Below are 13,854 nucleotides of genomic sequence, written 5' to 3'. Positions count from 1 at the left end.
GTATTCCTACCCACTTCACTTTTTATTTTAAGAAGTAGGCGTGCAGCCAATTGTGTGTCTCTCCTCCCCCCCCCAGAAGTCCAGTATTGGGTGCAACTTCCATTCATTAGACTCTGTAAGGGTATTGTGTGGTGTGAGGCCAGTTTTCATTTTCAGCTTCGGTTCAGACATGCTGACCAGTCTGTGCCCTCAGGCTTTTTATGTGCTGTTCAGGACAGATCAGTAACTTGCCACTGCGAAATTAAATGCACAAGCTGCTGATCTGATCTGACCTGTGCTTAAAAATTCTGAGAGCATTTGCTTACTGGCATGTCTGACCCCGAGGCGTGGGCTGGGCATTTGTGTTCACAGGAACCTAATAATAAGCAGTATTTGGGTTAAACCTGAATATCTCCTTATTTATATCTTGTGTTTCTTCACTAACTCTCAAGCCTGAAGAGTTCATATGGCAAAAATAACCATATGGTATTCTCCCAGTATTAAAATTCCTGGCTGGTGGAAATACCAGGAGAATAACAGCGCTTGTGCTGCTCTGGCCCCATTAAAGGCTCCCTGAGCATTAAAAATGTAAGTGAAAAATTTCAACATTATAATTAAAAATACTAAACCCTGCTCACACCAGAGGCTGGAAATGGCTGCTTGCCACAGTTCTTATAAATGTGTTGAATGGCAGTTGTGGCCTAGTACTGTGCCCTTGAATTATCTGTGTGTATGCTTCTCCAACTACAATATGAGGTGTAACTGAGTGATACTAAAGAAGGAATTTAGCATAGCAATAAACGAGGCTGGAAAAACCCTCTTTCTTGTACAATTCAGTGGAATTTACCAAAGAAATTGAGGTTCGAGGGGTTTTCTTTCTTTCTCTCGTTCTCGCTGGGCAGGTCATCTGTCAGTGCTCGTGAGATTTTTAAGTGTAGTTCAGCTGCTTGTCTAGCGGGTAGTAAATTAACTACTTATCCTTTGCATACAACTGGATTTTTGGCGATTCTAAGCTACCAGAAAATGTTTTTTAGTTATCATTAGTCTTGAGGGAAGTAAGGAACGTTTTAAAAACTTTTTTTAAAAGGTTAAGATTGATCTTGACTGTCATTTTATTTTTGAAAGTTAAAGTAAATTTTTAAGACATCAGCTGCATTGCAAAATGCAATGCAGTATTAAAAGCATAGAGCTAAATATGAAGAAAATATGAAACATTATCATAGAGTAGGTCATTAAAAATGCTACAGAACCCCCTCTTCTGCTACTTACATCTCAAGTGTAATATAATAGGTATAATTAACTTTACCATATCTTTAGTTAAATATTAAACTCACTGGGGTAGGGTTTGTTTCTTTTACAATATATCTGTATAGCGCCCAGCACAGTGGGGCCTCTAGCTGCACAAATGATGTGCCTGCATGGAAGGAATGGGGAAGGATACTAATGAAACTCATGCTTTCCAGTTTGCACAAAAAGATCAGTTTGTAAAAATGTCTGGTGCCCTTGTAGTGAACCTCTTTGGCGTACCTCATTTTAGTCCCCGGAGATAAGCTAAACATGTTTGTTCAGGCTTGTTTCCCAGAATGTGTGTGTGTCTAATCAGTGATGTGAGCTGTTCTGCAGTATAGCCTGACTCTGGCAGCATTGTACTGAATCTCTCACCCAGCTACGATAACCTGCTGAATCCATGACAGCGCTGTTCTCGCAGAGCCATTTGGACAGAGTAGGAGAACAAGCTGAAACTGGTTAGAAACAATCAAACCAAAAAAATGGCAATGAAGAACTAGGTCATTAGTTTGAAACCTCTTACTTTACCTTTAGCAAAGGCTTTAACGTTTAGGAATGGCTGTTCTGTCAGTGGGTGATGTGCCATACATGCTTTTATTCTTATGTTGGTGACACAGAACTGGCAGTGGAAGGTTAGTGGAGACAAGAAAACCATATTATCAGAAGAGGAAGTGGGAAACAGGACCTGTGCATAGCCTCAGCTTGGAAGCCTGAGAAGGAGCTGATCAAGGAGCCAGAGCAAAGTAGGAGGCTGGGATTGGGAAGAATCCTGGTAAATCCGATACATTCAAGTTAAGTGTCTCTAGCTCCCTTCCCTTCTTAATCTCTCTCTCTCTCCTTCCTCTCTGCTCCAGTTGTCCCAGGTACTCATTCCTCTTCCCTCTCTTCCTGATCAGTCCCTTCCCAGGCAATTGAGTGTCTTTCCTTCTCATTAAAAGAACAGGAGTACTTGTGGCACCTTAGAGACTAACAAATTTATTTGAGCATAAGCTTTTGTGGGCTACAGCCCACTTCATCAGATGCATAGACTGGAACATATAGTAAGAATATATATATATATATATATATATATATATATATATATATATATATATATATATACACACACACACACATACAGAGAACATGAAAAAGTGGAAGTAGCCATACCAACTGTCAAGTATCAGGGGGTAGCCATGTTAGTCTGTATCTACAAAAACAACAAGTAGTCTGGTGGCACCTTAAAGACTAACAGATTTATTTGGGCATAAGCTTTCGTGAGTAAAAACCTCACTTCGAATTAATTAAGATGAGTTATTATCAGCAGGATAATAATCATTCTTGCTTATCTCCTGTTCCCTCTTCTGGCTGGTCTGCACAATGCCCTCCCCTCCCCATACAAACTGGAAACAGACAGCTATAGGAACATCCCCATAGCTCTTCTCCCCAGCCCCCATCAATGACTCCCCTAGTCTTTCAGAAGGCAGGCAGAGTTGGTAGCAGATCCCCATAGCTACTGCGGAGCTACCAGTCCCTCAGTCGTTTGATGCACATGGAGATTATTCTGTTAAAGCAGAACTTTAGTTCAAACATTGGGATCTGTGTATCAGAAGAAACCTTAACTTCACGCCTTTACTCTTGCCCTCCTGCCTTTTGAGGTCTGGGAACTGATAGAACAAAGTTAGAGGAAGCAAGTGAGAATGCAAGAAACTGGGCCCCAAAAAAATCTCTCTATATGAGGTAGATGTTTTGTCTGCGTTAAAAATTAAGGAAATGCATTTTTTTCCAGTGAAAGATGAGCTTTTCCTGTTAGCTGCTAGAAATTTAGTTTTATGTTCTGCAACATGTGCTTTATCTGGGAGCTTGGGTATGTTGCTTAATCTAAAAGAGAATGTTTAAAATACATGAAAATGTGGTTAGGCTGGTTTTTAACCCCAAATGAATGTTTCCAATTGAGAGGCTCTTGGGCAACTATTCCCCCTCTCCCCCACCTGGGAGGCAGTTAGTAATTTTACCTATTTTCCTTCTTCCTGTTCCCCCAAGATGGTCCCACTTCCTGGTTGCAAGCACACTTGTTCTCCCTGGTGTTGCTCTGTCAGTTCACAAGCCCCAAGAGGCTAGAGGGAAAGACTAATGGCATGAAGCTAATGTTTCTAGTAGCATATAGATCTCAGTGTCTGAGCAAGGATGTTAGATTGACTTTGGTAGAATAATCTCCATGTACACACACATAGATGTTGATTCTGAGCTGACAGGGCTTATCTTCACTGTAGTGTTCGTTCAAGGTATAACTCAATTGTTGCCCCTAACCCAGCCCCCATGCATGCACAAATATCTCTAGCTCAAGTTAAATGGTGCTTTAAACTCTACCTAGTTGGCCTATCAGGGAGTGAAGTTTGAAGCTCAAGTGCTGCTGACACTGGAGCCAATAATGCAATGGGGATTCAGCTACTCTGTGCTGCTGATCCAGGCACTCTGTGCAGTTCCAGTGTTTTACAGTATGACCTCTCTCACTGAAGCTAGGCTAACTTGAGAGGAGTTAACTCCAGTGTCGGTAACTCAAGCTAATGCTGCAGTGAAGACAAACCTTCACAGTATTCAGAGTAGCAGCCGTGTTAGTCTGTATCCGCAAAAAGAAGAACAGGAGTACTTGTGGCACCTTAGAGACTAACAAATTTATTAGAGCATAAGCTTTCGTGGACTACAGCCCACTTCTTCGGATGCATATAGAGTGGAATAAATATTGAGGAGATATTTTGATGCTCTAATAAATTTGTTAGTCTCTAAGGTGCCACAAGTACTCCTGTTCTTTTGGCGGATACAGACTAACACGGCTGCTACTCTGAAACCTGAAGGTACTAGGCGTCATATTTGGTAATTTATATGGCTGTATAAGGTACCGAATACTAATCACTGCAGTTTGCTTTTTAATGCAAATTAACACCAGAAAAATAGAAGGCAACTGGGAATTGATTTACTCTTACGTCATTTTTATTGCCATGTTTCAAACATTAGACCTTATTTTTCTTAGGCATACTCTGTAGAAGGTACCAATAAAGGACTCAATACTTACAAAAATGCCCCCCACAGACAATATTCTTCTATGATCCATGGTTAATTGAGCAAAGAAAAATCTTTATTGGTTTTTAGCAATCAAAGAGCAATTTCAAGTTTTCCATGGCAAAAGGCCCATAGCTACTTGCTACTAAATAGATCTGTACTAGTTTTCTAAATGCAATTTCCTGTCTAATTTGAAGCAGATTTTTAGGCTTAATTGTTTACATGTCCTTCCTAACCACTTTACAGTAACTCCTCACTTAGTCGTCCCAGTTAACATTGTTTCGTTGTTATGTTGCTCATCAATTAGAGAACATGCTCGTTTAAAGTTGTGCAATGCTCCCTTATAAAGTTGTTTGGCAGCCGTGGGCTTTGTCCACTGCTTGCAGGAAGAGCAGCCCGTTGCAGCTAGCTGGTGGGGGCTTGGAACCAGGGTGGACCAGCAGCCCCCCTATCAGCTCCCGTCTCCCCTAAGTTCCCTGTGCGGCAGCTGCCCAGCAGGCTATCAATTGCCAGCAGTTCAGCTGTCCCTCCCCCCTTGCCATTTACTTCTCCTGCCCTCTGCCTTGGAGCTGCTCCCGGGAGCCTCCTGCTTGCTGTGCAGTGGGGTTGGGGAAGAGGGGGGCTAATGTCAGGGTGTCCCCCACTTACCCCATGTCTATAGAGCAGGGTGGGGGGGACACACGACAGGGCTCATGACGGAGGAAGCTTGCTGGCAGCAGCTGCTGTCTCAACTTGCTAAAAAAGACAATGTACTTAGAGTGAAGTCAGCGTACTTAAAGGGGCAATGGGTCTCTCTCTCTGTGTCTGTCTGTCATGATGTCTCCACTCCCTCCATTCCTGCTACCTTGTAGAGTGTGATGCTACATTAACAACAATGTGTTAACCATTGAGTGCTCAGCCAAGTTCTAGTTCATCATTTAGCACTAAGGTTCATTCCTTGGGAAATATCCTACCCTCTTCCACTCTCTGCCTTCACCACCGCAACCAAGCTTCACAGTAATCATTGCTGTGTACAGTATTAAATTGTTTGTTTAAAACTTATACTGTGTGTGTGTGTGTGTGTGTGTGTGTGTGTGTGTGTGTGTAATTAATATATATATAAAATCTCTTTTTTCTGGCCCCCCCATTTACATTAATTCTTATGGGGAAATTGGATTCGCTTAACATCGTTTCGCTTAAAGTCACATTTTTCAGGAACATAACTACAACGTTAAGCAAGGAGCTACTGTAAAGGCTATTGTAATTTTTACTCTGAAAATAATCATAATAGGAAATTCTCTCGTTTTGGTTTATAGTAGTAGAACTGGGTTGCACATACTACAGAAATTGAAGACAAGATACATCGTATCAAGCTGATCGCAGAAAACTGTGACCACATTGTTCACTTTCTTCTCAAAGTTTCTGTGAATAGTCCTCGTGGCTATTGCAAGGTCTATTCTGTTTGGTGGCAGCTAGTCTTCAAGGAATATGAGAAAAGTGGTGATCCAGACACAACAAAAGGACTAATAGACATTGAACACTACCTGCCTGAAGAAATGGAAAGTGTAGGATCTTGACTTTTCTCATGTTCCAATCGCAAAGCCTGGGCACTCCTTTGTAAGCTTGGAGCTGCTGACTCAGTAAACACCATCAACCGAAAGTGACAGCCAATGCTGTCACCTCACACCTTCTCTGTAATTTATAGACTAGAACTGACAAGCTGATTAGTCAGCAGGTTCAGAAGGAGCTTTTTCTAGGTGTCCAACAAAGCCCTGCCATTTCACCACTATTGTCCCCATATACTACAGAAGAAATAAACCAATCCCTTATAGCCACTAAGAGTAGAAAAGCTGCTGGTAATTCTTTAAGAATTTGGGGCCAAAGGGACAAGCATGGTTGGCAGACCTAAGCGTCGCCATACATTCGATGGGGAAGATCCCAAAAAGCCGGTGGAAGGCGATAGTGATTGCCCTCCTCACACAGGGAAACCACCAACTGGTGGTGCCAGCAATTGCCCAATATCACTCTTCTCCATAACTCGTAAATTAATGGAAAGAGTTTTACTGACCTGTCTTACCCCTATCTTTGAGGCCATCCTGCCAAAGGAATAGGTCAGTTTTAGATCAGAATGAAGTTACTGCGACCAGGTTCTTGCCATTATTAATTACATCAAAACTGGTTTCCAGTGGAATCTAAAAACTGGAACAGCATTGATTGATTTGTTTGCTGTCTGTAATACAGTATGGAGATATGGGCTATTACTCAAGGCATCAAGAGTCATCAAATGCTGTAGTACTATGAGACTCCTGGCCATAAGTTGAGCAACTGTAAATATCGCTTCCTGTTGAATGGGCAGTTCAGAGGTCTGTGGTGACTTACCCCAAGCATCTGTGCTGATTCCTTCACTAGTCAGCATCTGCATTAGTGACTTGCCTGACACAGTTTCATGTAAGTTCATTTGTGCTGACCAAATTGTTCTTGCAGTACATGGCAAAGACCTCACCACCATCAGTGACATTCTCTCCACCGACCTCAAGATAATGGCAGAATAATTTCAAAATTGGAAGCTCCATCCCAGTGCCTACAAAACCTTGGTAATAGCTTTTTATCTAATCAATAAAGCCACCAAGGAACTGCTTAATGTTACCTTTTGCAGTCAATGGATCTGAAATGAACCCTATCTGAACTACTTGGGTGTAACTTTGGATACAAGCTTTACTTTTAATGCTAATCTGGAAAAGATGCGAAAAAAGATAAAAACAGGTGCAACGTGAGGTGCCAATGCCCACACACATTTAGAGCAGCAACTCTATTACTGGTATACTCAGTCGCTGAATATTGCTCACCAGTCTGGGCAGACAGCTCACCAAATCTCTGGACATGCAGCTTAATATCATGATGAGAATTATAATTGGAACATTAAAATCAACACCTGTTCGGTGATTGCCCACTCAGGAACATGTACCCACGCTCAACATCTGGAGACACACATATAGCTTATGAGTACAAACAAACCAGGGCCAACCTGAATTTACCAATTCACGAGAACCTCCAGACTGTTCTGAAGACACCTGAACCCTTGTAAGCCTTTTTGGGATTGGGTTTAATCAGGATCTTCCAGACTTCAATCTATCCTGGAAGCAATGGTCTACATTGAGCCATTTCAGAATATCGCATGGCAGATGTTGTCATCTCTCACACCTCTGAAAGATGCAAGACAATGCACAGTGTGCATGTGGACACCAGTTACAAACTGTAGACCACAAACTATAGACCTCAGTGTCCACTTTGAATTTTTTTGCTGGTGGCATCTGTCTTCGAGCCTGTCCATATTAATCTTCATCTAATATTGTAATGCATTCTAATACTATATGGTTAAAGTCCTCCTACTGACTTCAGTGGGCTTTGGATCAGGCTGATAATGGGGAATACTTGCTGATAGAGTTTCTAAATGCTGTAGCTTAAGTGAATCTTTGTATAATTAGCTTTCTCCACCAGACTCAATTTTTCTGTCTTTTTTTTCTCTCTCTCTCTCTCTCTCTCTCTCTCTCTCTAATATTTCTTCTTGCCAGAATCTGTCGTCTCCAAGACTGGCGTAATACTCCACCCATAAAATGCATCACCTCTGGCAAGTTAAGCTTTTGATAGTGTTTGGTATAAACCATGTAAGAGTCCAGTCTTGAATTCACAATGTCTTTTGGTATCAAACATGAAGATGACATTTGTACTTCGTGCCAGTTCAAGTGAGCAATTCTGTTTTGTGCAAACAACCAGTTTTATTAGGATTCTAAGGACAGCAATAAATGTTCCTGCTTGTGAAATAATCTCTTCCTGTTGCAGACAAAGAGAAGAGAAAGCTTAGAAGATATAAGTCAGCTAGGATTGTTTGGATAAAAGAAAAATGATTGTTCAATTTGTTAAAGACTTATTCTGCCTGCTAACTAGTCCGATCATGAACTTGCTTTATTAGCTCTTTGGCTTCCTAAGATGGTGCCAACTTTTCCTTTTTGAAGTTCAACAGGAAACATTTGAAATGCCAAGAAGAAACTCAAGTACAACACGGCCAAAATGTTCATACTGAAGAATACACTTGTTGAAAAAGATGAAAACTTTAATGGGCTATCATAAATAACTTGTTTCTACACTGTATAGTTTTGCTAATTTTTCTATGGCAAATGATTGAATAAATGTGTTTCTAAAATGTTTTTTTAAAAAGAGCAAGAGCAAATATGTAGGAAACACTGAGGTAAAAAGGTAATCAAAGTGCTGTAGTGTAAGATATGATAAAGCTGTAATTATATACTATATACAAAAAATATATTAAAAGAACATTACAGTTGCAAAGTCAAGCACTCAAAAGTTAGGAAATGCTTAAAGTTGCCTGTGCAGTCTTAAATCAGCTCTTTTCTGTATGTATTATGATACAGTCTTTAATTATATGAACACATACTATTTTTTTCTACAGGGCCCTAGCCTCTTTCATGTTTACTGACTGAACTTGGATATCCTGAAGTGTTGGAGCCAATGAATTAGAAATAAATTGTATACTTGCTCTTCACTTGCCCTCGATTTGGCCTTAGCTGAGGCTTGCTTTTTTTTTTTTTTTTTAAGGCATTTCTAAACTGCAATGTCCGATTTCTGGAATCCTGAGACCCATCAACATAGATATGCCAGGAAAAGCCCAAGTGTAGATGCAGTTTAGGCTTGCCAACCCTCCAGGATTGGCCTGGAGTCTCCGAAAATTAAAGATTAATCTTTAATTAAAGATTGTCGTAATTAAATCTCCAGGAATACGTCCAACCAAAATTGGCAATCCTAATGTAGTTATATCAGCTCAGGGGACTTATATAATACCAGCAAAAGGACTTTTTTGCCCTTTTAAATTGTATGTACATTAGTAGGGTTTGCTTGTATAGCTATATTGGGAAACCTTTTAAGTATAGACAAGGCATTAATTTTGGGGAGAAATCTACAGAGCCCATTCTTGTTTAGCTTTTTTGATCAGCACAGGACATTCAGCAGCACAGAATGAATACGTATGTGCCTAGCAAAGCAAAGCCTGTACTGCTTCTTTGTCTTTATGATCTCATTTCCATATATGATCTGGGTTCTGATTGGACTGCCAGTCAGACTCCACCTCTTCCCCCCCCCCCCAAAAAAAAAGAGCGGGGGGAGGTTTCTAACGAAGTTAACAGGTACAAATTGTGAGGGATCCTGTAAAGTTTTGTCAAATCTCTCTGGCTTGCTTCAGATTAAAAAATCCTTACCTTATTGTCAGTGGAAGTACCATGAATGAGTTGGCAGACATCTTTCAGAATGGAACCGGCCAGTATTACACTGAAAAATAGTCTTTTATTAGCTCTAATTACTAGCCAAAGTGAAGGAAACTGAACCTTAGAAATCAAGCCATATATATGCTAATAATGTGCAGTGGGCTTGGGTGTACTGGAATTGATCTATATAACTGACCAGATGTGATTCTTAAATCTGAATTGTATATTGGGTTTCCTATTACTATCTCTAGGCAATGACATACCAACAGGCACTCTTATGAGCTAAAGAGATTCTATTCTTAGATATCAAAGTGGGGGAATGAACCGGATGACTTTAGCAAGATACCAAATTCCCATTTTGATATTACCTTGTCAGGCTGGCATCAGTCTCATGCAAAAGGGAAACAGTGAAGCAGAATCAATGTTGTGTCTAATGATGCGAACCTTTTGAAAACAGCTTTGACCTCTAATTTTCAAAATAATTTGAAATAAGTGGAAGTAATAATGAAAGACTGTTATTGCAGGTTGTTTCATATACCCCTTAAAATAAGGGTGGTCTATATATGCACCACATAGAAAATATCACAGAAGTGCAGTAAGTGTTTCAGATTTTTTAAAAGCTAATATAAATTAGTACTGGCTACAGAATAGTTTTCAAAGGTTACTCTTTGGGGGTATATCAGTTTGGGACTAAACTCTCAATAGAGCTATTGAGAGTAGAATATGGTATGATGAGGTTTTTATGTTATTACGTTTAATAGTACTGTTCTTGCCTTTTCAAATTATTTTTCCACTCTTCACATTTTATTAAAAAGGTTTCCTTAGTGAATGTAATTCCTTGTTCGTTCTTCTTGTTCACTATGCATAAAAATATGGAATTTCTGTAACTCTAAGACTGGTCTGAAATAAATAAACCAACATAAAGTTAATTTGCAGTACTCAGTTTTTTTTCAAACATACAATCAATGTCAAGCATTATCAGCTGCCAGCTAAACTTCTGCTCTTTTAATAATATCAACTATTGATGAACTAACCTTTTTGCAATAAATAAAAGCATTGTTGACTTTTAAATTAACATAGAATCCTCACCTTGTAGTGGAACTGTTGTATGATACTTAAAGAATTTACTCAACATTTATTTTTATTTATTTTATATTAATGTAGACTGAGAACAGAACTAGTAGGTCCTCTTCATTTCTAATTCTGGCTATGCTCCCGGTGTGGCCATGGACAAGCCATTTAACCTCTGTTTCTTACTTTATTTTGTAGGATGGGAAACTAGGTAAAAGTGATTGGGCTCAATGCAGGAATCCATCCCTATGTCAAATTCTGTAGCTTCTGTTAAGCAAAGGTCAGATTGGATGATTATAATGGTCTTTTTGGCCTTAAAATATATCAGTCTGTTTTCTTCTCATATTACTGTTATTGAGAATTTAAGTACATTCTGTTTGTATAATGGTTTGAAGGCATAAGTGCCATTGGCTAAGATAGTCAAAAGTGAGCAGTAATTCTGGGTGCCCAACTGGAGACACCTTAAAGGCCTGACTTTCATTAAGTGCTGAGCATTCGCCTTCTGAAAACCAACCCCCTTTAAATTGTCTCAGGTTGGTGGCAAAAATCACTAGATATCTTCTTCAAAATCTTGGCCATTATGATTTGGGTTCCTAGATGTCCATGAATGCAGTGTAAATTTTGGTCTAGTTAAGCAGTGTGCTTTATTTTGCTGACCTAAATGTACGTTACTGCTGAACCCAGTTTTCCAGTGTTGAAATCCCATTTTTCTTTGCTAGGACTGTGGAGTTTAGACTTGTTAAACAAATTATTCACTTGGCTTCAGAGGTAGGTAGGAGCTCTATGTTCAATTTATGAATGCCACCTGATGACCAATGCTTCTGCCTGGAAGATGTGCTGCAACTGTCTAAATGTAGTCTCCAAAATAAAATGTAAGAGATGCATTTTAGTCAAGTGTGTAGGTAGGGGAACAAAAAAAGGGAGGCAAGAAAATCATGAAAGGGAGGGGTAGAAGGAGGAATGGCCAAAGGGTTGGTCTCCCTCACCAAATGTTAACTTACCATGTGCAGTTTTCTGCATTTTAGTCCAATCTACCTTCTTCTTTCGGATTATAAAATAGCATGTCATAAAGAGAAAGTGTAATGGAATAGGAACGGAGGGAGAGAGCTTGGAACAAGATGGAAGGAGTTGAGAGATACGGTGCAGATGTAAGCAGAGTGGTGCGCAGAAGAGAGTGGAGTGAATCTGGGTGAGCTAGAGTAGTACGTGGAAAGGGAGAAGGAATGTTAGGGCAAGGTTTCTGGGAATTACAGAGGGAGCATGGAAGTGGGACAGGAGAGAGGATGTCTCAGTTAGGGCGGTAAGGCATAGAAGGTTTAAAAATTCTTCCAAGGAGAGATGGGTTTCTTGGATTAAGGGCAGAGGAAGAGACACTTATTGTGCTGGCACAAATGTCTTCATGTTTGATTTATGGAGACCTTTAATTTAGGTGCTAATGGTAATTTAAAGTTGCGATCAGTCTTTAAGCTTTTAAGAGTGAATGACTGACCTCTGCTCAAAAGCAGGGAAGAGATGAGTGGTTATTTCTTTTCTCTGTTAAGTATTCTAAAGGGCTTGTTTGTTTTTTAACAAGTGTGCGTGCTCAGACCTACTTGCTCTACAAGAATACACATACCTCAAAGCAAAAAATGCTGTGACTAGTTCAAGGGATATCAAAACCAATATGAAATGAGAATATGGAAAATAATCACAGTTTTAGACAGTAAAAACCAGGCAGTTTGTTCAGTTAGCTTAAGGCAAAACTGGTTGTGGGTAATGTGTGAAGCAGAGAATTCTTAGGAAAGGAATGATGGTTCTGCTTTATTCCCTGTATCTCTGCAGTGGATACCAAATACAGACAGAAAACTGCCTTAATAAATCATTCTGCTTTGAGTCCTGTAGTTCTCCCTAGTTTGCACAGGCAAAGGTGACTTACTGATCAAAAACAGTTAAAGGCTGCTCTTTCCTAGGTCACAAGTTCAGCTTTTTTTGTGACTGAACTGTGAAAGATTTGGTGTAAGGTTGACTTGAAATATCTCTTCAAAGGTTACCTTCCTGATGGGATTTATTTTTACTATCAGGCTCCTTTGACTTAGAATGGAGCTCTCCAAAAGAGCAAGAAGTTCTCCAGTAGATGCTACCCACTGCTATCATAAGTCTGTTCTGTAAATCCTTCAGATAGGGAAAAGTGCAGCCAGTTCCGCCTTACCATTTCAACTCTTGCAGCATTCAGCACTGAAGCTGTTCAAGATGCCCCCAACCTCTTTCTGAAGTAACCACAGAAGTATGTATGTGGCAGTTCTGCTCTCACTTCCTATTTTCTGTTTTATTCCCTTTAGGGAAAGCAGGAGTGGCTCTAGGCATGGCTCCTTTCTGCCTTCATAAAGGAGATGCTGTGTTTGGAGTGCTCTGTTCCCCTGCTCCTCCCTTCCTGCAGAAGAGCTAGCAGTTCAAGCCTCTCTGTGCTATGCATCATCCCCTCTTGAAAAACTAGTAGTGTCTGGGTTGTCGTCCTCCCTCATTCTCCCATCTCTTCCTGGAATTGATCTGTATAACTGACCAGATGTGATTCTTAAATCTGAATTGTATATTGGGTTTCCTGTTACTATCTCTAGGCAATGACACCAACAGGGACTTTTATGATCTAAAGATATGCTATTCTTAGATATCAGAATGGGGGAACGGGATGACTTTAGCAAGATACCACAGCAGTTCTCTGGCTATTTGGTTCCTTTTGTCTTTTCCTCCCACGAGGAAAGGCACTAGTTGCTCTCTGGGCCCATTTGTTTGGGCAAAATTTCTACCTACTCTGAGGGGCAAGGGTCTTCAAGTCCTGCATACATTATGTATTTATAATACAGGGTCATATTATACTGACCTATTCAGCAAAAATCAATTTTACAACTATGAGTAAACTACTTTGTGTATTAAGTTATGTCAATTTTTCAGTCCTTTTCAGTACATTTGCCTGTATGGCAAATGAAGGAAAATCTTATCTCTGCTCCAAAAAGCTTAGTCAAAATTTGATGGGATAACATAATGCAGATAAATAGGCTGGATGTTCAGGAATTGGAAGGCACAGTCTCAAATGTGATATAGAGTTGGTCTTATTTAACCACTTATCAGTGAGTGAATGGCTTCCAGGAAGAAACATGTTTTTAGGAGGAATGAAGGTTCTGTTGTTATATACAGGTGATCAAGATAATGCTGGGGGGGGGGGAGAGGGGAGAAGGAGAAGAAGAAGAAA

At 40.0% G+C, this 13,854-nt stretch overlaps 1 protein-coding gene across 50 annotated transcripts in view; it reads left to right on the top strand.

Annotated features, from left to right (window-relative positions):
• The window catches only part of ADD1 (adducin 1), a 115,303-nt gene that overhangs the window by 38,063 nt on the left and 63,386 nt on the right, over positions 1-13,854 (top strand). For 8 of the 50 annotated variants that reach the window (XM_065598311.1, XM_065598319.1, XM_065598337.1 and 5 more), the window contains exon 2: positions 1,884-2,057. The exons of the other annotated variants lie outside the window; for them this stretch is intronic. The gene's annotated coding sequence lies outside the window, so the exon portion shown is untranslated. The remainder of the gene's footprint in view (positions 1-1,883; positions 2,058-13,854) is intronic. 50 annotated transcript variants of the gene reach the window in all.

The sequence above is a fragment of the Chrysemys picta genome, chromosome 5 (assembly GCF_011386835.1).
Source record: "Chrysemys picta bellii isolate R12L10 chromosome 5, ASM1138683v2, whole genome shotgun sequence".
In the NCBI taxonomy this organism is placed as follows: domain Eukaryota; kingdom Metazoa; phylum Chordata; order Testudines; family Emydidae; genus Chrysemys; species Chrysemys picta.
Note: the sequence above shows the minus strand (reverse complement) of the source record. Positions and strands in the feature narration are given on the sequence as shown.